Source organism: Polypterus senegalus, chromosome 14 (genome assembly GCF_016835505.1).
Source record: "Polypterus senegalus isolate Bchr_013 chromosome 14, ASM1683550v1, whole genome shotgun sequence".
NCBI lineage: Eukaryota > Metazoa > Chordata > Cladistia > Polypteriformes > Polypteridae > Polypterus > Polypterus senegalus.
In genome coordinates, this window is record NC_053167.1 from 31,856,897 (window position 1) to 31,879,921 (window position 23,025).

At 40.8% G+C, this 23,025-nt stretch overlaps 1 long non-coding RNA gene across 3 annotated transcripts in view; it reads right to left on the reverse strand.

Annotated features, from left to right (window-relative positions):
* Positions 1-6,511: 6,511 nt before the first annotated feature.
* Positions 6,512-23,025, reverse strand: part of LOC120515112 — a 37,420-nt gene continuing 20,906 nt past the window's right edge. For 2 of the 3 annotated variants that reach the window (XR_005630593.1, XR_005630591.1), the window contains exon 3: positions 6,512-8,354. This is a non-coding gene — a long non-coding RNA (uncharacterized LOC120515112). The remainder of the gene's footprint in view (positions 8,355-23,025) is intronic. The other variant, XR_005630592.1, reaches the window with a different exon arrangement.

Below are 23,025 nucleotides of genomic sequence, written 5' to 3' on the forward strand. Positions count from 1 at the left end.
GTTATATTGGGAAAAGACTGGTCACAAATCAATAGCGGAAAAACAAAAGTTGCTCCTGTAGTAAAAGAGGGCCTGATAATGGATGGTAATATATCGGATCTGATTGCCTCCACACCGTGTAATAGCTCCCATAATAATGAAATTGTCACTATAGAAAACGGAGATGAAGGCACATCTGACACTGCAAGAGGCATACCGCCTCTCGCAGTGCCTACTGCGTCAGTAGCTCTGCCCCTAGGGATATCCCCAGACCCCATTAGCGATTTAACTGCTCAATTTTACTTTACTCCTCTGTCTTTTACAAGGGAGCAATAGAATGATGATTCCTTGAAAAATACGAGAAATGCAGTTGTTTCAGTAAATAGACTTATTTCTGGAGAAACTATACCACGAATGCCTTACTTTGTTATTAAAAATGATTTATTATATTGCGTGGCTGAACATGAGGGAATAATAAAGGAGTTGTTGTTAATTCCATGTTTCTACCGTCGTCAGGTGTGTGAATTAGCCCGTGCTCATTTACTCGGAGCCCATTTGGGGACCGAAAAGACTTTACAACGTATTAAGTTCAGAATTTATTGGCCGGAAATAAATGAGGAGGTCAGAAGTTTCTGTACTTCTTGTCCAGAGTGTCAGATTCGTCAGATTCATAGACTGGACTGTGCTCCTCTTATTCCCCTTCCCTTAATTGATATACCCTTTGAAAGAGTAAGAATTGACCTCGTTGGACCTATTGAAACTTCTTTACGAGGTCATAAATATATATTGGTACTTGTAGATTATGCCACGTGATTCCCTGAAGCTGTTCCATTGTGCTCAGCAAATTCAAAAACAATCACATGGGAATTAGTAGGGATATTCGCACGTTCCAAAGGAGGTTTTAACAGACCAGGGAACTCCCTTCATCTCAGAAACGTTCAGGGAGGTTGTTAGGTTACTCCATATTAAGCATCTGAAAACATCGGTCTATCACCCTCAGACTGATGGATTGGTAGAATGGTTTTATCAAACTCTTAAACAGATGTTATGCAAGGTAGTTAGCGTGGACGGGAGGAACTGGGATCAGTTACTCCCTCTCGTTCTCTTTGCCTATCTCGAAGTTCCACAGACCTCCACGGGTTTTTCCCTTTTTGAACTCCTTTATGGAAGACAACCCCATGGTTTATTAGACATGTTAAAAGAAGGGTGGGAAGAAGAGGTCCTCTCATCCTCTAACATATTAGAATACATCGCACAATTACGCGATAGATTAAATAAAATTCGGCCTGTCCTAAAAGAACATATGGAAACAGCTCAAGCAGCACATTCGTGTTATTACAATCGAAACACCACCCTCTGGGAATTTCACCCGGGGGATCGTGTTATGGTGCTCGTTCCTACTTCTCACTCTAAATTATTGGCTCATTGGCAAGGGCCTTATGAAATTAAGGAACGAAAAGGGCTTGTCGATGATTTGGTTAAACAACCTAATCGTCGACCAGGCGAGTGTGTTTATCATATTAATTTGCTGAAACCGTGGAAGGAAAGACAGGCGGAGACTCACTCCGGTCAGCCACGCTCCCGTTTTGTAGAATATCAATCCCTTAATTTCGGTGATCAGTTATCAGAAACTCAGAAGCAGGAGTTGGAATCAACTATCCTGTCCATACCTGAAGAAGTGTGCGAGCGACCAGGACGCACTGCGCTGATTGAACATGACGTTTTTACAGACCCGGGGGTTATTGTCAGGGAAAGACCGTATCGACTTCTGGAGGCAAAGAAAGTTGAAGTTGAGCTGGAAGTTAGATGAATGCTAGGGATGGACATTACTGAAGAAAGTTATAGTCCATGATCTAGTCCAGTCATCTTAATTCCTAAGCCAGATGGGTCGTGGAGGTTCTGCAATGACTTCCGCTGTCTCAATCATCCATCCATTCATCACAATATATATATTTATAGTCACACACATGCGCATGGGAGGCATCTAAAGGGCTCAAATGGTTGTAATTACATGTCAGAGAGTAGCAGTGTGCAATGATCCTTCCTCTCTTTCCTCTGCAGATCAGCTGAAGGAAATCCTGCCTGAGTCTAAGGATGTCACTTCCAGTTTCACCTTCACTGACATTACTTCCGGTTCCAGTTCCACCAGTTCTCCTATAACCGTCATTTTCAATACTATTACTCTGTTCTGTTTTGGACTCCAGTCTGTAAAGACTGTTTTTTTTCACTCAACCTACTTTTTACCAAGTATAAGAGCTGGCTAACCCAAACTTCATTCCACAGCTGGCATATTCAGCAGGATTTACTCTGAAAATGATCCAGCAGGACCTCAACACAATTCTGGTTAATATGGCCTCAAAGCTCCTACCCCTGAAACTCCAGGTGTGGGAGAATAATGAATGCAGCATGCAGAGTCCGAGGTGCGAGCACAAGCATGTGTCACCGTCCAACAAGGTGTGGCCTCAGTCCCTCCAGAGTAACGAAAATATTGAATCTTATTTTTTAATATTTTAACATACAGCCAACAGGAATCACTTACAGTGTGCAGAATGGGCTAACATAATAGTGCCATTCCTAAAGGGGGAATCACGGGAGACTTACTATGACCTCTTGGAGGAGACAGTCACCAATTATGATGCTCTGAAGACTGAGGTCTTTAAAAGGTACACCGTTTCCCCGGACCAGCAGGCAAGGATTTGTCATGAATGGCGATTTGACCCAGAGAAGCCAACACACTCACATGGCTTTGATTTGTGAAGCAAGGCAGGACACTGGCTACGACTTGAGCAAATCTCTTTTGATCTCCTAATAAATGCCCTTCCCGATTACCTTGCTCAGTCGGTCCAGTGGCAGTCTGTTAAAAATATAGAGGCTTCCATCGTTACAACAGAACATCACTGGGCAGCTATCTGAGAAGGCAGAATGGTCTAAATGCCAAACCAGGACAGGATGTGTTCTGAATGAACCGCCTGCCCGCCACAGCATAGCAACCGTGTGGAAGCCAAAGTACAAGCACACAGATCCCCGTGCTGTTTCAAATGCGGGGACGTTTGGTACACCATACCCCTAGTGCCCTCAACTCAGTGAGCCCATGGAATGTAGCTGGATGAAGGGAAAAGGGTATTGTGCACATGCAAACCCTCTGTCTCGTCCCTGCACAGGGGTGGTACTAGTTAATGTGCATAAGGTGACAGCTTTAATAGATTATGGCAGTTACATTTCCATTTTTGCTTGACAGGAACAGTGGTACAGGTTTCATCAAATATGAGGGCTCACTTAAAACACTCACAGTAGCAGTCCTCCAGAATCCTCCTATCTGGTGATACTGTAGCGAGACTTGACTGACAATAAAAGTGGTTTTACACAACCCACTCCTAAGAAAGTTTTGGGCCTAGTAACAGATAGGAATATTTCATCACAAGCTGGTTGATCCCATTTGGGAACATAAAAGACTCTAGAGCACATTAAGTTCTGAGTCGGGGATTAAAGAGGAGGTCTGACACTTTTGCACTTCCTGTTCGGATTGTCAATTGAGTCAAATTCCTAAAACGGACTGAGCTACGCTAGTCCCCATTCCCCTTATTCATATCCCCTTTTAGTGAATCAGGGTTGACCTAATAGGACCCCATAGGACCCCAAGAGCCCTCAGCTAGATGACATAAATATATTTTAGTCCTTGTTGATTATGCTACTTGATATCCTGAAGCTGTCCCTCTGCATACAGCTACTACAAAAGCAATCACACAGGAATTGGTAGGGGTCTTTGTGAGAGTCGTCATCCCTAAAGAAGTCCTAAAAGACCAAGGGGTGCCTTTTACCATGAAGACATTCAGGGAAATGGCTAAATTACTCCGGAAGAAGCATTTAAAAAACTTGATATACCATCCTCAAAGCGAAGGTGTTATAGAGAGGTTTAGCCAGACCCTAAAAGAAATGCTATGCAAAGTGGGCAGTGAGGATGGAAGGAACTGGGTCCAGTTGCTTCCCCTTGTATTATTTGCCTATCGGAAAGTCCACCAAGCCTCCTTAGTTTTCTCACCTTTTGAAATATTATATGGGTGACAACCCTGTGGCATATTGGAAATTCTAAAAAAAAAAGGTTTGGAGACGAGCTGGAGACAGGCGAAGGAATGGATCAGCCAGGGCCTACGACACATTATCTACTACAACTGACAGCGAAAGTGGGAGCAAAGAAAGAAATGAGATGGGCAGTAAACATTCAATGCTCTTAAGTGGGACATCTGAACTGGGAAGGGCCTCATAAACAACACAACCTGTTCTGTATTAAAGGTGTCATATGAAAGAAAAAAATTAAGAAAGTAAGAAAGAAATGAGAGTAATGAGGAATGGTGATGACAAACAACAGAAGGCAAAGTTCACACATTGTCACTCTCTTGTGGTTGAAATACAAAGATGCAGTTCATAAATACTGTAAAAAAGATGTACTTATGGTAAAAAAAAAAGATCTCTCAAATACTCAGCATATCATTATGTGCTACAACTGCTATATGTTAATGTCCACTTTGAAAGGCACTATATGAAAAAGAATGAAAGTATTTAGAAAGGTCATATAGTGCTATATAATAGCACCCAGTATAAAAGATACTACATGAAGGAAAGAAATATCAACAGTCATTAAGAGGTATATAATAATGTCCAATATGAAAATGAGATGATAATTAACAAAAGGTAAGGTTGGTGTCTTGTCGTCCTCTTCTGGTAGCCGTGGAAAGTTCCAGTACATAAAAATTGTTTTTTGAAGATGCGCTTTTGGTTAAAAAAAATGTCTCTTTCTAACTAAGAATAACTGCATGTGATACAAGTGCCATACATTAGTGTCCACACTAACAGGTAATATGCTGAAAAGAAGAAACTAATGAAGAATGTTGGAACAGTCATTAAACGCTATATAATAGTACCCAGTGCGAAAGGAGCTATATGAACAAATGAAATATTGAAGGTTTTTAGAGCGCCATAAAAGTGTTCAATATAAAAGACGCTATATGAAAGAAAAAAAGAAAGAACGACTAGACCTTCATTAAGTAGTATACATTATTGTCATCTATGAAAGGTGTTATATGAAATAAAAAAGACAGAAACTAAGGAACAAACGACAGTAACTGATATGATGATGATAAACGATAAAAGGGAAAATTGTCATCTTGTTGCCCTCTTGTGGCAGATATACAACATCGCAGTACATAAGTATTGTTTTTCGTTGTGTTTGTATTTTGAAGATGCGCCTGTGGTCAAAGCCTACTGTACGTCTCCCTCATTGGCTTGGCTTACCTTTTAGAGATGTTCAGTATTTTATGTACATGGAATAGTTGTATAATGCAATGTATCAAGCTGTAATCTTTATTTCTGCTATCATTGTTATTAACACAGTTCAAGTAGGGACTTCAACAGTGTATTTTTAAAGAAATAAGCAAAACAAGACGTCCCTAAAAAAAATACACTTTTAAAGTTTCAGAATGGATAGATTAAGTACAGTCTACATCGGGAGATATAAAAAATAAATCTAAAATAAGAGTTTATGTGTGCGGTGATCTTACTACTTCTAAAGTATAGCTCAAAAAAAAAAAAGTCTGGCTGGCTGGCTACATCCTTGCTGGTGTCTCCAGCCATAACATCTTTGCCAGTTCAAAGTACTGCGATACAAGACACAGAGAGAAGGTGGGAACCTAAGAGACGAACAGGGACCATCCAGCCACCCACACCTGCTTTATCCTTGCCAGAGGAGCTGGTGCCGATTGCAGCAAGTAGAGGGTACAGAACCATCACAGGGTAGGATGGGGGACCTAAAAGAAAAAATGTAAACAAAATGTAAAAGTACCCCATTAGGATGTAGGACCCCGCTCTACAGCACGTGATACACTCACCCTCGTCATTAAATTGAAAAGAAATCACCCATCCATGATCTCATAAAAAAAAAACAACAATAAACACGTCAAAAGGAGTGACAACGCTTTTGTCGGGACCCTGAATGGGCTGGCTAAAAGAAGATGGTCCTGGGGGGGTCCACGTGAAGTGACCCCCCCTGTCGGCCGGCCCAGACTGCATCATCTAAAAGGAGATCCGAATTCAGCCGACGGTCAGCCGCGCGAAGCCTTAAAGCGCGTTTAGCTCGGGTGATGTGGTGTAGGGGTTAAGACTTTGACAGAACGACCCCCGACAATGAGCTGGACCTGCAATGGAGCTCGAGTCGAAGGGGGTCCAGAAGAATAATGGTAAGCATTACACTCTCTTCTATTTGCAGCGCCAGCAGACAGAATGGATCTTAAAAGTGTTGCGGCTCCAGTGCAACGGGGGTCCAAGGAGCAGCTCTGCACCAGACCACCAGCCAGGACAGAAGAAGCGGTGGGCTCAAATCTCACCTCTTAGCCTCATCAAAAGAAAAGCTACATACTTTGCGTCCTTTATTGAAAGAAAGAACAGACACCAGTTACTTATTTTTAATAATAATAATAATAAAGAAAACTGACTATTTTGCATTTCTAAAGGGAATTAAATGCTAACAATTACACAAATGTAATAATAATAATACATTGTATTTATATAGTGCCGTCCCCATGCTCAGAGTGCTTTACAAAATAAACAACAGGGAATATATAAAATGGGATACATAACAACATCCACATAAAACAGTAAATAAACATAAATATATGAAACACAAAGATGAACAATGGATTAAAAACAGAAGCGCCAGGTTACTGTTCTTCAATCAGCTCATTCTTATTGACTTCATCCTTAAAGTCGGCAACCTAAATTGTTAATATTTACTGAACTCTTCACACAATGCGAGACACAATTGGCACATTTACTTTGTTCCAAGTGCAGCACAGGCAGTTGAATTCACTCACTGAGGGTCCTACCGTATTAGTGCTAATACAACCACAGGGATGGAATATCAAACTGAGCTTCTGTAAGCACCCCAACGGGCGTATTATTATTTATTATTTGACTGATCCCTTTATCCTGGGCGACTTTTACAGACCCCTTTAAAAAGTAAAACGCTAGGATTTGAAAAATGTTTACCTCTGTCTGCTGTTGTTATTCGGTTTACATTAACAGATAGTAACGAGCGGATTTCGTCCCCGCGGTGCCTGCTGAGCGCCCTTTGAGTCTTCCGGTGTCGCACACTTGAGAGACGTTGAGGTGACCAAAGGGTGTGGGCGAGTAGCTCAGGAGGATAAGCGCTCAGTTCGAAAAGGAAGCCCCGGGTTCAAGACCCCATACCCACCATGTAAGATTTACTTCAAATTATTTCTTAATTGCCAGTTTACATGCTGTGCACTCCAACTTCCAATTATAAAAGACTTCGCAGTAGAGAATTAGCTCCACCCGATAAACGGGCTAATTCAACCTACGTGCTACAGGTGCATGTAGTACAGGACACGTTTATTTAAGGGCTCCGCTGGTATAAAGCACGGCAGACCGCCAGGGTGATGGGTCAGTTAAGGTAGCATAACCGGGTAGACCACTCATATAAACCACCCGTGCACGAATTGTGCGAGTTCGAATCCTCTCCCGAGTATAGGGGTATTAATATAGAAAATAGTCTCTTTAGAAAAATAGTTTATAGTGTACGCCGCTAAAGGGGCCGGCAGTGAAAAGACAGCGACCCAAACCGGCTACGCGGTTCAAACAGACCGACCACTCCGGTTAAAGGGGCAGACCCGAACCTGAGCTGAAGCCCAGCCTTCACCCCATAGATTTCGCCCCACATAACATGTAAACTCTCCATTTATTTGCAGCGCCCTCCATTCTGTCAATGATATTAGGAGGATTAGCTCACTGAGATAGACGAGCCGATTCAGTTCGCCCGCTAAAAAGCGTAGGTGCAGGATTCGAGCACCGTCCTCTCCAGCCGTCATAGGGGGCCAAGCCATTTATTTAAGGGGTCTGCAGACCTTAAGCTAATATTAAATGCGTCTGGTCGGCTTACTAGCCAGTCAGACTCGGAAACTCAACCGGTTGGCCAACTCAGGCAAAGTAGAAGCTTGAGGGTTCGACTCTGCCCCCCCAGTCATAGCAGCAACTAAAATAGGAAACCGCCTCTTTATTTGCTGTGGGACCCCGTGGTGGCATAGCGAAACAAGCAAATGACCCCATGATCAAAGACCGAGTCGGCCCTGTGATCGAGACCGAGGACTGGAAGGGCAAGTCGAGGAGGACCCAGAAGAGTGATGAACAGAAAGACTCTCTCTTTTATTTGACGTGTGGACGGAGAGATGAGTTGTTAAAACCACTGAAACTCTGCAGCAAAAGGGGCACAAAGAATAGCTCTTTAGGATAAACACATTCAAACCCACCAGCCAAGATAAAACAAGGGTTTGAATCCTCCTCCTACCATCATCAAAAGAAAATGTGACCTGCAAAAGAAAGAACAGAAACAAAAACTCACTTTTGATAGTCAGTCATAATAAGAAAACTGAGCATTATGCATTTGTAAAGTGAAGAAAAAAATATAATTATAATAGTACATTTTAATTATATAGCACCTTTTCTATGTTCAAAGAGCATTTACAGGAATTCAGAAAAAGCAACATTGAATATACAACAATAGATACAAAATTATCTCCACATATTGTGGTGTCAAGTCTTTTTAATAGGCCAAACAAAAGTGCCTTTACGTGACCAAACGAAGATGTGAGGTAATAATGAGGACACTTCAATTTAAACCCCATCGGAAGTACAGTTAATTTACAATTCTGACCATTCCTCATTTGCTACTTCTATAAACTTCAGAAGACATTATCATTCCAACTGAAATGAACCCATATTTTGCGTTGATGTAGCAATGCTATCTTTTTCACTTCAAAACAAAACAAAGGTGTCATGGTTCCAATTTATCAACCTCACAGATAATTGCCTATGAAGTGGCAGACTGCAGAGATTTCATGGCTCTAGCAAAGCCAAGTGGGCATCCTGGTATCAAGTGCGAGTACTTGCCTCGAGTTCCCTTTGCAAATGCTTATGTTGAGGCCATACAGTATGTTGACATGAAGACAAGGAAGTGGTGGTGTCTTTGTAAATGTTTAAAACAGCTGAATCGCTGCCCTCACATTTATTTGTCAGTGTGGTGGCTTTCTCTGGCCCCTAATCTCTGACTACCCACTCTTATCTTTCTTCAAAATATCAATACACCTTCTGTCCAAATGTAAGCCATGAGAGCAGGCCAGGTGCCATCTTTTCCAGAAAGAGTCCAAATCTCCCATAAACCTATACCTGTCAATCCTACTCTAAGGTTTTACCTGGATGGCTGAGCAGCACAGGAAAACCTTCAGAGAAGTCCACCTTATCAATTCTACATTCGAATGCAGAACAGATAACCAACCCTCATTCATGTCATGTGTTTCAACATGGACAATGACATCTATATCTATCCCCACTCTGGCCAAGAGCCTGTCCACCCTTTTGGGGTATTCCTCCACCTGTGGACCCTGAAGACAATACACAGTACTACAGTGTCTGCTCCCGGAGGAAACCTGCATTTCCATACAGACTAAGCCCACCACATAGCGGCCTACCACCTCAGAGTTTTCAGAGTCACTCTCCATTTCTATAAGTTGCTGAAAACGGTTTGACATCTCAAATTCTGGAGCCTCCAAATTTGTATTAGCTCCCTTTTTAATTAAAAAATAACTCTTGATTTAAATTAAGTATTACCATTATTTAACACCTGAAATATTTTCCTCTGTTGTCTGCCGGGGTCTTTAGAATTTCTTTCCCTTTGTCCTGACTGCCTACCTAGAGGTCTGTATTCCAAACAGGATGTCCCATTTTAGTTTCACCCCCAGTGCTGCCCCATATGCTGTATTTAAAGAATATGTTTTTTTTTTGTTATGAATGGATGCCTCTGCTCTCAGTCTTATACCACCTTTACATAAACTCTCTGTATTGTACTTTATTTTTAAAAGATTTCTATGGAGAAGGACTGTTTGGTCTTTATCCTCTGTGACTCTGCACTCCCCCCTTTTGTACTCTTTGTTGCGTAGACTTTATCAGAAGGCCTAAAATCCCACAGACTTACCGCTCTTTATCACGTATTGTACTTTAGCATTTATCCACCTTCCTTGCCTTTCTGTCCATCCTGAAAAGAGCTGACCAGAAACAATGACTTGACCAGAGACAATTGTGTGTTGCCTGAAACTACACATCTCACATTTATTTATCAGGTCATATGGTTTGCCAACATTCACATTATACTTTACTTCCATATTATTTTTATGAATATCTTCCTATATAATATGCTACTGTGGCTGTCCATTTGTCCAGGATTTTAAATCACCTGTAGCTCTCAAACCGTTTAAACTATTGACCTGAAATTTGGTACACATATATTACGTGACATCTACTATCCGCTTTTGGGGTGTTGATTGACCTCTAAGGTTATTCCTCTTTTTATTTTTATTTTATACTATTGTAGAATCAACTCTCGACAGTGGCCAGCAGAGAGGCTGTGCGGCGCATGCGTACGGATGCTGTTCTCATTCCCTACCACCTTCGCCGTCACTTCCCCTACCTCTTCATATCTTTAATCATTCTTGAGGCAGATTGAAGACTTAAGTGCCAGCTTAAGTGAAAAATTAAGAAAAACGTACTAAGTAATTGCAACACAAACACTGATTTAATCAGTTTTAACACAAAAACATGCTGACGAAAGAAAAGACGAAGCGGGATGCTAGGGTGGAGAAAAGAAGAAGCAAGCACATCAACCTCTGAGTAAACGAATGCTAAACGTACAGAGAAAGAAAGAGTATGAAAACTCAATGCTCAAGTCAAGTGTATTCACTGCAGGTTATCATGCAGTACGCCGTTACTTATTATCAATAATACATTATTTAATGTGTGATTTGACTCCTGCTTGTCCTTTTATTGTGTTGAACTGCCTGAGGTTATAGACAAACAAGTGAAGTGAGAAGTTGTAAAGTACAATACCTGATAAAAGTGCTGACGTGTGTGCAATTTTAGGCCCTCTAGTAAAGTCTACACAATAATCATTTTGGGAATGCGTCAAATTAACATCATTGTGGACCAAAACTCTGTGAATATTTACCAGACAGCACTGGGGTCTCAATCCTTCCTTAACCCAACATCACCTGTATTTGCAGGACTCAAAAGGTGGGCTTACAGCGGACGGGACCAATGGATCATACTAAGGCTAAGCTAGCAAAGCTATGCATTTATGTGCTCAAGTTAGCGTCCAAACAACGTTTTCGCTAAACGTATTTAGTCAGTAACTATGTAGATTGTTGGTAGCTGTTAACATTTCTCAGACTTTGAAGGTTTCCCAAAGAAATCCACCTCAGGAAGCAGTGGGAGGTAGCCCTTAGACGGGATTTTGAGAAAGCTTTCCTGTGATGTGTGCCATGCTAGTTTGGTAACAGATGCTGTTCCAGCATCATATGATCAAAGCTACCACTTGCTCACATTAATAAACAAAGGAGGTTTCATGATTCCTTCTCAGGGTACGACTGGTGGCGACGATGGCGTACAATGCTGCTGTTCATGCGGCGTCTAGTAATTCTATGCCTATGGTGTGGACAACGGGATTCGCGTATATGGGAAGCCGTTTCAGAATTGAATCATCTTTCTCGATATCAAAATTCAAATTTCTGATATTGTACGTCTTTGAAATGTGATAATCACAGGATATCGCCATTTTAAAAATTGATATTAAGTTTCCTAATTCTGATATCAGCATTTTAAAATGTGACATCCGGGCTGACAAGACAGCACACTGGCGCAGGTTGCACAGCTGCCTCACACTAAGGAATTTGCCTGTTCTTCCCATGTGTTTGCTCCGGGTGCTCCGGTTTCCTCCCAATGTCCAAAAACTTACAGGTTAGGTGAACTGCCGACTATACATTATCCCCAGCATGTGTTTGACGTGTGTGTGTGTTAGCCATCAGAGCACAGCAATCCATGTGGTAGGTCAGTGGTTACTACACTACTTAACATACATCTGATCACTGAAAAATTTTTCCATGGTAAAACTTTATACCTACTCTTTGATTTTCTGCAGTGAATCTGGTCTGGGTCATTGGGGCAGCAGTCTAAGCAAAGACACGCAGAATTCTCTTTTCCTACCACCTGCTCCAAATCCCCAAGGGGGACACCAACTCATTCCCCGAGGTCCCCTTCCAGTTGGACATGGCTGAAACATCTCCCCAGGCTGTCATCCAGAAGGCATCCTATCAGAAACATCTCGTCTGCGCTCCTCACCCCTTCTCGAAGGCTGAACCCAGACTCCCTGAAACTCATTTTCACCACTATTATCTGCAATCTAGTGCTTCGGTCAATACGGAGAGCTCATGGCCATAGGTGACGGTTCAGCACCCTCTCATAAATAAAATAAACTATTTTTGAATTGTACAAATTGCTCACATTGGGATAATATTTAGAGGTTTTGTTTTTAGAATTGTGATATACTTATAAATAAAATTAACATGCCCTCAGTCCTCTATAACCAATTGATATTACATACTAAATGGAACTCCAAGTTAATAAAAAGCAATACATTATAATGGAATCCCATAATAATAAATATATCTTCTTGTTAAACATTGGGTATACCTTCTTGAAAATAACTAACAGAACATGGACTCCTCTGTGGTGCTGTACAGAATAAACCGGATCAACTGCCCCCTAGTGGTCAATGTCTGTTCAGACTGGTGTATGACAATAACCTCTCATTGCCAGGTGTGTCTTTGTGGACCTGGAGAAAGCATATGACAGGGTGCCTTGAGAGGATTTGTGGTATTGTATGAGGAAGTCAGAAGTGGCAGAGAAGTACGTAAGAGTTGTACAGGATATGTACGAGGAAAGTGTGACAGTGGTGAGGTCTGTGATAGGAGTGATGGATGCATTCAGGGTGGAGGTGGGATTACATCAGGAATCGTCTCCGAGCCCTTTCTAATTTGCAATGGTGATGGACAGGTTGACAGTCGAGATTAGACAGGAGTCCCCGTGGATTATGAGGTTTGCTGATGACATTGTGATCTGTAGCGATAGTAGGCAGCAGGTTGAGGAGACCCTGGAGAGGTGGAGATATTCTCTAGAGAGGAGAGGAATGAAGGTCAGTAGGAACAAGACAGAATACATGTGTGCAAATGAGAGGGAGGTCAGTGGAATGGTGAGGATGCAAGAAGTAGAGTTGACAAAGGTGGATGAGTTTAAATATTTGGGATCAACAGTACAGAGTAATGGGGATTATCAAAGAGAGGTGAAAAAGAGAGTACAGGCAGGGTGGAATCGGTGGAGACGAGTGTCAGGAGTAATCTGTGACAGACAGGTATCAGCAAGAGTGAAAGGGAAGGTCTACAGGATGGTAGTGAGACCAGCTATGTTATATGGGTTGGAGACAGTCGCACTGACCAGAAAGCAAGAGACAGAGCTGTAGGTAGCAGAGTTAAAGATGCTAAGATTTGCAGTGGGTGTGACGTGGATGGATAAGATTAGAAATTAGTACATTAGAGGGTCAGCTCAAGTTGGACGGTTAGGAGACAAAGTCAGAGAGGCGAGATTGTGTTGGTTTGGACATGTGCAGAGGAGAGATACTGAGTATATTGGGAGAAGGACGCTAAAGATAGAGCTGCCAGGAAAGACAAAAAGAGGAAGGCCTAAGAGGAGGTTTATGGATGTGGTGAGAGAGGACATTCAGGTGAGATGATGGGTGTAATGGAGCAAGATGGAGAGGACAGGATGATATGGAAGAAGATGATCCGCTGTGGTGACCCCTAACAGGAGCAGCCGAAAGAAGAAGAAGCCAGGTGTGTCACCACCGACCTCTCCACGCCTCATGACAGGTCCTCCTTATGTCCCATACCACCCTGGTGGCCCCCTCAACAGCCAGTCAAATCTCTTCAAGAGAAAACCCAGTGAAGTTCTTTCAGAGAAAATCAGCACATGGAAATTCAAACAGCAGAGGCTACGATTGGCCTGAAATTAGTTTTGCCAAGAGTTCAACACGGCCTTAGTTTCCAAGACTGGAAAAGGATTAAAAAAATGTAAGAAAAGTTTTTTTATTAAAATTTCCTATGAGACCACAAGAGGGCAGTATTTACACCTATCCAGTGTTGGATGGTTTTTATTTGCATAGTGACTTTCCTTTTTCTTAAACTATTCGCATAAATATGTTTAGATTTAGATTATATTATTGTAGATGTCAGTGCAGATGTGGATGACCACTGTGTGCTGGATGGTCACTGCCTGCAGGTTCGGACTCGATGTCCCTTGTGACGGAGTAGAAAGTGGAGACCCGACCTGAAGCCCTGAGCTCACCACAGTGAAGTGACTCCTGATGCTGTAAGAGTAGAAACGCGAGCGTCCATTGCTCTTTCACGGAGTCTAGAACGGCCCAGAAAGGATGACACGTTTGGTTTTTATTTTGAAGCCAGTCATGCCTGCTTTAAATCGAACCCAAAGATAGGTTTGTGACTATTTCGGTTCACCAGCAGGAAGAGACTATTTAGGGCTATTTTGTTTTGCACTCACGTCACATGCAAGATCAGGAAATAAGTTTGCCAAAAGAAGGCATAATGCATTGCAATGGGGTGTCTGTAAAGGCAGGCAAAGTAAATAAACAGAAAAGAGGAGTTGTTGGCAGATTGCGATTACTCAGCAGGCGCGCATTCCTGCACGAATCAGGTTTAGCGTTTGGTCTTTTTATAAGACTGATGAGTTTACAGAGTATACTCAGTTTCCTGAGGGGCCAGCAAGAAGAGCTGCTAATCTTGAACACTTGGGATGAAACGCCCCGACAACTAGAGAGTGCTTGAAAACATTAAGGAAGTATTAAGGGAAACGTTTAGGCTCAACTCATCCCAAAGTACAATTAGCTCCCTCCTCCTCAAATTCAGAATCTCATGTGCCCTAAACCTGGCATGTGTTTCATTAATTGGTTATGAATGAAAATCCTAATAAGACGTAAAATAAAACTTCTGACCATATAGTAAGTGCAGCCTCCCCCTTGCTTTGGCAAAAATTGATTGCATTACTTGATATTAAGTCATCTGTGTTATCATCAGCAATGCGTATTTAAATGGTAAGCACGTTTGGTGTAAAGTTTCAAGTCTTTATTGGACAGAGCAAAATCTACTCCCGCCTGTCATGACGCACCTGCCATAAAAAAGGAAAACAACTTTAGAAGGTACACATAAGCCATTTGCCAGGAATCCATTTGCTGTTTTTTTTTATGTTTATACAAAATAATTTTTTTAACTCATTTTCATGTTATTTTAGTGTCATCTTTGTGACATGAGATTTGTAACAATGATTCTCACTGCTGGTTACATACTGGCGTTTCTCCGAGCGTAACACCTTAACATTGCCGTTATAAAAGATCAGTGATCAGGGATCAGTGAAACATCCAATCTTTAACAAAATAATGGAAGACTCAAGTAGATGATAGTCATCTTTGCATCCATCCATCCATTATCCAACTCGCTATATCCTAACTACAGGATAACGGGGTCTGCTGGAGCCAATCCCAGCCAACACAGGGCGCAAGGCAGGAAACAACATAGACATAGAATTACTAGACGCCGCATGACCAGCAGCATCATACGTCAACGTCGCCGCCATATTTCGAGTGGCACTGCTGTGGAGTGAAGTAATGGATAAAGATGCCTCACTCATGTGCTGCTTGGGATTGTGCAAACCACTGTATGCTCCAAACCAGATCCAGGGGGATTACATTTCATAGGTAAGGCTGAACAATTGTTTTGGCTATATCTGGCCATTTGAAAATCCTGTTCAATAATCTTAACTTTAGCTACGCCAGGCTAAGATAGCAAAGCTATGCAGTTATGTGCTCAAGTGAGCCTCCAAACAACGTTTTGGCTAAACATATTTAATCACTAACTATGTAGATTGATGTTAGCTGTTAACATTTCTCAATTTTTGAAGGTTTCCCAAAGAAATCCACCTCAGGAAGCAGTGGGAGGTAGCCCTTAGATGGGATTTTGAGAAATCTGTCTTGTGATGTGTGCCGTGCTAGTTTGGTAACAGATGCTGTTCCGGCATCATATGATCAAAGCTACCACATTAAAAAACAAAAGAAGTTTGATGATTCCTTCTGAGGGTACAGTCAAGGTGGTCAAAGTAGCTGAGCGTGTTATCCAACAGCCGACATTAGGGCAAGCTGTCAGTATATCCTTGATCAATCAGTTTGTTTGGGCTGAGATTGGTTCAGATGATGTGTTTTTTCTCGAGGAGCACATTGAGGAAACACAGTTTGAAATTGACAATCATCATTTTATGCTCATGTCTTTAGTTGTGTCTGTCTTCCACAAACTAAGGCTGCACCATACTGCCAGACTGAATACTCTCAAATTACAGGATCTGAGAGAGCGAGAGGGAGTGTAAGTCTGTAGGAGATCAGTGAAGTAGGGGGAGCAAGACTGTGGAGAGCTTTAAATGTTAAGAGCGGTATTTAGTATTGTAATCAGTAGTGAACAGGGAGCCAGTGAAGTTGAGAGAGAATCGTGTAGTATGTTCAGTGGATTTAGAACAGCAGGTTATTATCCAAGCAGCAGAATTGTGAAGAAGTTGTAAGCGATGGATACGTTTTTGTGGGATGCCAGATAGAATGGCATTACAGTGATCTGTACATGAGGTGACTCAGGCATTAACCAATACTTTAGTACTGTGTTGCGTAAGAACAGAACGAAGTCTAGAAATGTTTCGGAGATTGAAGAAGGCTCATCAAGAAATGTTACTTATATGGGAGGAATTATTTAATATTAATAATAATAATTATTATTATTTAATAATTGCCATTATTAGTGTATAAATGGATATAAATAATTGCATTTAAACGATTCACCAAAATCTGTTGTAAACGATATTGTTTTAAACGTTATTGTTTTTTCATCAGAAAAACCCGGTTTCCACATCTACCTGTATTAGTTTAAATGGCACTTTTGCCACTCGCAAATAGGGCAGATGCACTGACGTATCGTGTTGACTGGGCAACACAGTGAATGCGGCGTCTATCTATACAGTATATGTCTATGGGAAACAAACCCCGGGCAGGGCGCCAGCACACCGCAGGTCATCTTGGCAGTAAAACTATAATAGGGTTCCTGAACTGATTTCCTGATGGAAAGGTTCCATTTTGGTGATGAGATTTAATGTTTGATTTGGTAAAAGTATTCAATAAGGTAAATCTTTCAACTAGTTTGCACCTCTACTGCTCAGAATTAATCCCAACACAGCTGAGTCAATTGGATTTTAGCAGCAACAAATGTCAGGATTTAGTTAGGCAATTCTGCCAGTGTCATTTTTAGACATGTTGCTTTTGTTGATTTTGTTGTTGTTTATTTTAAATTTCAGTTTTGTTCTGTTTTTGCTTTGCTATTTTATCTAATAGGTGATAAGATTTCTGCTCTGTTTTCCATTGCCATGGCTTCATTGTTGATAGCAATGGAATGCCACTGCTACTCATGGGACACTATATCCTTGTGATTTATGATGTATATTATAAAGCTCCTCCTATAAAACATGGCAGTACCCAGAAGCAAGTGTCTGAGTTTTGTCTCTCTTTGAGCTAAGGAAGAAATCTTAGTCTAATCTAAACGGTGTACGATTGTTTAGGTTACGACGTATTTGGTTTCCTAACTCTGTATTTTGCTTAGTGTTTTGGTTCTTACTTTCTTTGCTGATTCTTGCTAATGACCTTAGTCTGACTTGTAGCTTTATCGTTTTTATACCTATTTAAGCTACAATCACCTCTTTGTCACTTAGATCATTTGAATTTTTCCCCTGTTACAACAGGAAACAAAACACAAAAATTGCACATGTTGTTCAAAATCTGAAAGAGGCCCAGAAGACAACCTATCTCCTAGCCTGCCCATGCAGAGTAGCTGCTAATAAGCACATAAAACATGGCACAATAATAGTTGATTATCAAACAACTAGAACATAATGTACCAAAGTATAAATAAAGATGCAAACTCTTACTAAAAATGAAAAATTTTAAAATTCACATTGAAACCATCTAGCTGTTTTAACAGTACCGTATATACTCACAGATACGTTCTCCTGTGGATAAGTAACAAACTTGATTTTATTATATAATTTCTGGTATTTTATAATGTTGGTCGCAAAAGTCGAATGCGGAAAACTCACATTATTCCTCCAAGAGATTATGATATGACAGAGTAACCACGGAGCACACTGCCTTTTTTTCTACGTATTGCACCCACGTGACCATATGGTAATGCCCAAAATATTCCAAAGTGACGTTTGCACTATTTTGTGTTTTTTGTATCTCACACCCTTATAAACATTTACCGTAACTGCATCCCTTATCTACGATGGCGCGTTCGATCACAAGAAAATATGAAGCTGGTTTTAAATTGAAAGTCGAGTGGCCAAACAAATTGGTAACTGCACTGCTGCAACAAAATTCGATGTGTCTGAGAAACTGATGCGAGATTGGAGGAGGCGAGAAGATGTAAAAAAAAAAAAAAAATTAATTGTCGCAGTTTGGAACAGCGTATAAGTCGGGGTCTGATTTTATGATTGTTTTTTCGGGTTTCAAGACCCGACTTATACGCGAGTATATACGGTAATTAACAAAGCTGAAAATCTTATACTTCCACTTAAAGGATAAAGGGTCTCATTGATGAGATGCACCAATGCCAATGCATGTAACCTCACCCATCAAGTGACACTGTGAAATCTTGAAATGGCTACAGAATGTGTCACTCCCATGTAAGACAGCCTTCTTGGTGAAATGTAAAATGAAATCTTTGTGTAGATGCTGCTCGGTATGCATGAGTGTGTCCTGTGTCATCAGAGTGGCATCTCTTTCAGGGCTTCTTCCTGCCTTCTACCTGATGCTGATAGAAAATTAAATGATCATGGATAAACAGAATGCAAACCGAATGCACAATAATGAAGACATGAAAAATACGATCTGAGCCACAGTGCCAGCTTTGTTTACTTACCCCTTTTTACTATATGATAATAAAGCTGAAGTTGGATATATTCTTCATTTTTCTCTCAGAAGTCATTGTGTGACCTGTCTGGCAGGCAAGAGCCAATCTCCAAGTGCAGTACCACCAGGCACTAAAAGGACCATGAGATGAACAGGGGTATTTTGTGGCCACTGATGCTTCCATTAGAAACCACCAAACGAACTACTCTAAATGGAGTCTCCCGATGAAAACAAAATGGTGCCATGGAAAACAATCAAAAAAAACAAGACTATAAATTTTACTTATTAACCCTCTAAAAACATATAAGGAGATGGTGGCAAAAGCACCATTAATCAAGACACCAAAAGAAGTATGTTTGGGAACAATATACACTTGTTAGAAATTGTTTGTAATTTCCTGCAATTCAGCTTTAATGTCTATTAAAATGACACCCAAGATTTAATAATATATAATAGATAAAGAAAGTCTGATTAAACAAATTTAACAGTATGTGCAAAAAATGGCAGGTTCTCCAGTTAGCGAGGAGACCTTTGTGTTGTTCATCAGTCCCCATTCCCAGTAAAATAGGTCTCGTATGAAGTGTCGACAAGTTCTGTTGTTATTCACAACAACTCGGGAGTGGGTTCAAAAGGGGGCTTGTAAAGAGTAATGGAGGGGAGTTCTATCTATGCTTCCTCTGGTTTCAAACAGTGGTGCAGGGACATCGGCACTCGATCCATGGTGAGTCTCCATGAATGCCCAGACTAAGATCTAATGACTTTGTTGGACACTAACCTAAGTAGATATGTACAACTCCACAGGCACAGTACCTTCCCCCAGATGCCACTCATACAACTTTTTTTGAAATTTTTTAACCTGGTGATATTAGTAATAGGTACCTGAAGGGATTAGAGAATTCCCTTTGGCAAGATGTGCATACATTGTGATTATTTACGATTATTTAACTGACTAAGTATATTTGCATATGCGCACAGCAGAATTAAGAATTTTTGTGGACAGGTTTCGCCACGTGCCTGTCACTGCAGTTTCCCCTGACACCTTAAAATGAATTAAGTGTTTGTGGACAGGGATACACTTGAAATACGTTGGAAAAGGGCAACAAAAACAACTTTGTGAGCACATTCCCACCACTTCATTTTCAAAGAAGCGTCTATCCTTGTTTACATGTAACACACACTAATTACAAAAGTGTCCCTTCAGCCATCTCCACACTCACAGACACGCAGGCTTCACTTTGTTACTCCAATATAAGGACAATATCTCTCCTGCCCTGCTTATCACACAAACATACTGTATGTCTGGTGTCTCTCTTCCTATCTCCTTGTCCCAGGCACTGCTATCACCTTCTGATTGTGTTGTTTGGTTTGAACTGCATTAGCAATTTTTCTTTACAAGTCTGGCTGCCAAGCACTTGCTAACAATGTAGCATTCAAAGCCCTAAGGTAGATTAGGCGCCCAAGCAGGCCACCTCTGGACCAAAGGGCATATTCTGCTCCAACAGGGTAAAGGAATTAAATCTCTCCAGTCTACATGGACACCTAATCCAGGTCTTCAAAATTCTCAAAGCCATTAACAAAGTTGATCCATCTGATTTCTTTCATTTAGACCCCAGAGGAAATCAAATGATTTGTATTTAACACATTTAAGAGAAAATCCAGAAAGCACTTAACACAAAGAGTTATGTGAACTTGTAGCAAATTACTGAGCCAGAAAATGGAAATGGAAAGATTATGTTTGAGATATGGGGCAAATCAACTAACAGCCAAACAAACAAGCCAGATGGAGAGAATGGTCTCCTCTCATTTGTAAAATTTCTGTTTCTAATATAACATGCTCCAAACCACTTAAACCAGTTCAAGGTTATGTGCATTGTTGGAACCGATCCAGTCTTATTTGTGCAATGCTGTGGCCTAAAGAGTTCCCAAGCATGAGAGTTCCAAAAATACACACATCCTTGCTATTTAAAGGAGGCACGGAAGAATCTTTATAAAAATAAAAAAATGAATAAAAGATTTATTTGTACAAAAACCCCTGCTAAACAACAAAGTTCAGAAAGCAGCAAAAGGCACAGTAGTGGTTACCTTAAAAGGCAAAGGCAATTCAAGGCCAACCAGTCCCAATACACAAGATGAAGTCAAAAAGCACAGCAAGTATTCAAAATACTCAGGAAATTAAAAAAAAAATAAATAAATAAAAAAGCACAATAACAATTCTTCCTAGAGAACTCACCACACAACATCAACATTCAATGAACCGCAAGAGACGTGTGTTTTCCTCAGCCTTTATAGAGCTCATGGCAGTCACCTTGACAGTGATGGGTGCCACGCCTCTCGGGGGACCACTGACAAAACACATGGCACATAACTAAAATATATATTAACACTTCAAAATTAAATAATCCACACTATCTATTATAATAAAAAAATCTTGGGAGACGAGACTTTTTAGCCTGGGATGAGATGTGACTTTTTCAGAGAGACACTTTCATGCCCTGCGAGACGAGACTTTGTGCCAAGAGATTTAATCACGCCCGGGGCCAGAAACAAAACACAAAGAGTAGATGACAAAGTAGAACGTCGTAAAGAATTCAAAAATGTTGGCGCGATATACATGCAGAGCAGGTTAGAGATAATGAAAGTACTAAAATCTCAAAAAAATGATAGTAAAGATTGCATTAGTGCAAACAAATGGAAATTATTACTCGAAATAACAGAACAGCGAAAAGAGCTCGAATATATTGTTCAGATTTAAACTTTTAAGTCAGAGATTTCTAGATCATCTAATTCGTGTTGCCATCAGGGAAAAGTAGTGTTTCATCCCAATGAAGAGGCGTATCTGCGAGAATTAAAAGATTGGTTGTTTGGTGAAAATTCCAAGCCCAGGAAGACAAGACTTTATGTAAAGAGATTTGGAAAAGTCCTGCCCAAATCTAAAACATTAACAACCACGCACACGGTTTAATCTTTTCTCTTTTGTGTGAATACTATGGTCAGACACTGTTCGTGTAGAGAGAAAAAAACGATATTCACTCACGGACAGTTATACGTTGAGTTGTCACAATGTAACTCCAAAAATCAAAATGAATCAAAATTCAATGCTATACTGACAAAAAGGTAAAAGCAAGAAGAGATTGAATATATGGGCATAGGTAATATGACATGTAGACATTGTTTGGGTTTAAACGTTACAAGAAGTCGGAGACTTGTAGATCGTCTAATTCATGTTGCCATTAGGGAAAAGTAGTGTTTCTTCCCAATGAAAAGACCTATCCGTGAGAATTAAAAGTTTTGTTGTTTGCAAGCGGCAGAGACGCAAAGTTGCTGGTGCGTAGCAAAGGGAAGGGGGTTGGTGAGCGAAGCAAGCAGGGGGCAAAGCCCCCTAGTTACAGTAACATAAAAAAACAAACAATACAGACATAAAAGCAGTATTTGAACCCCAGCCTTTTGGGTGGTTGTGGACCCTGGCTGAAACATAACAGAGCCCACCTGGAATGAGTTCATCTAACACAAACTACTTTGGGAATGTAAGAGAAGCACCCACTCAGACATGGGGTGCACACGCAGACTCCACACATGCAAAGACGGCGTGGGTTTCAACTGAGATGGCAGTGTGCCACTTTGGTTCGCTGCTCAGGTTATGTACTCTCTAGCAGCAGCAGCAGCACCACCTAATTTCTAGCCTCAGTTTTTACTTTTGTGTGTGGTTTTAACTTGCCTGTTGTGAAACAGATCACCAGGGTACTTGTCTCATGCTTCTGCTAGGACTGACTGTGCCACCAACATTTTCTTATTTCAATTTTTATCATGTCTTCTTTTCTAGCACATTCTTCCAATAATAATGTCTTTCATTCCATTTTTTGTACATGTATTTACTTCTTTGAAAGGTTTCTGTTACTGTTCTTTCTATTCTACTATTTTTTTCTTTTACTTAGACTCCTCATTTTGCTTACACAGCCATTCAATACGGCCTAATGCCTAGGAGGTTGGACTGTAGACCTCTGAATGCAGATTCACTCCCTAACAACACCTCACTGCTAACAAAGCTGGTAGAAATAAGGAAGAAAGTTGGATTTTGGGAAACCATTTTGTGATGC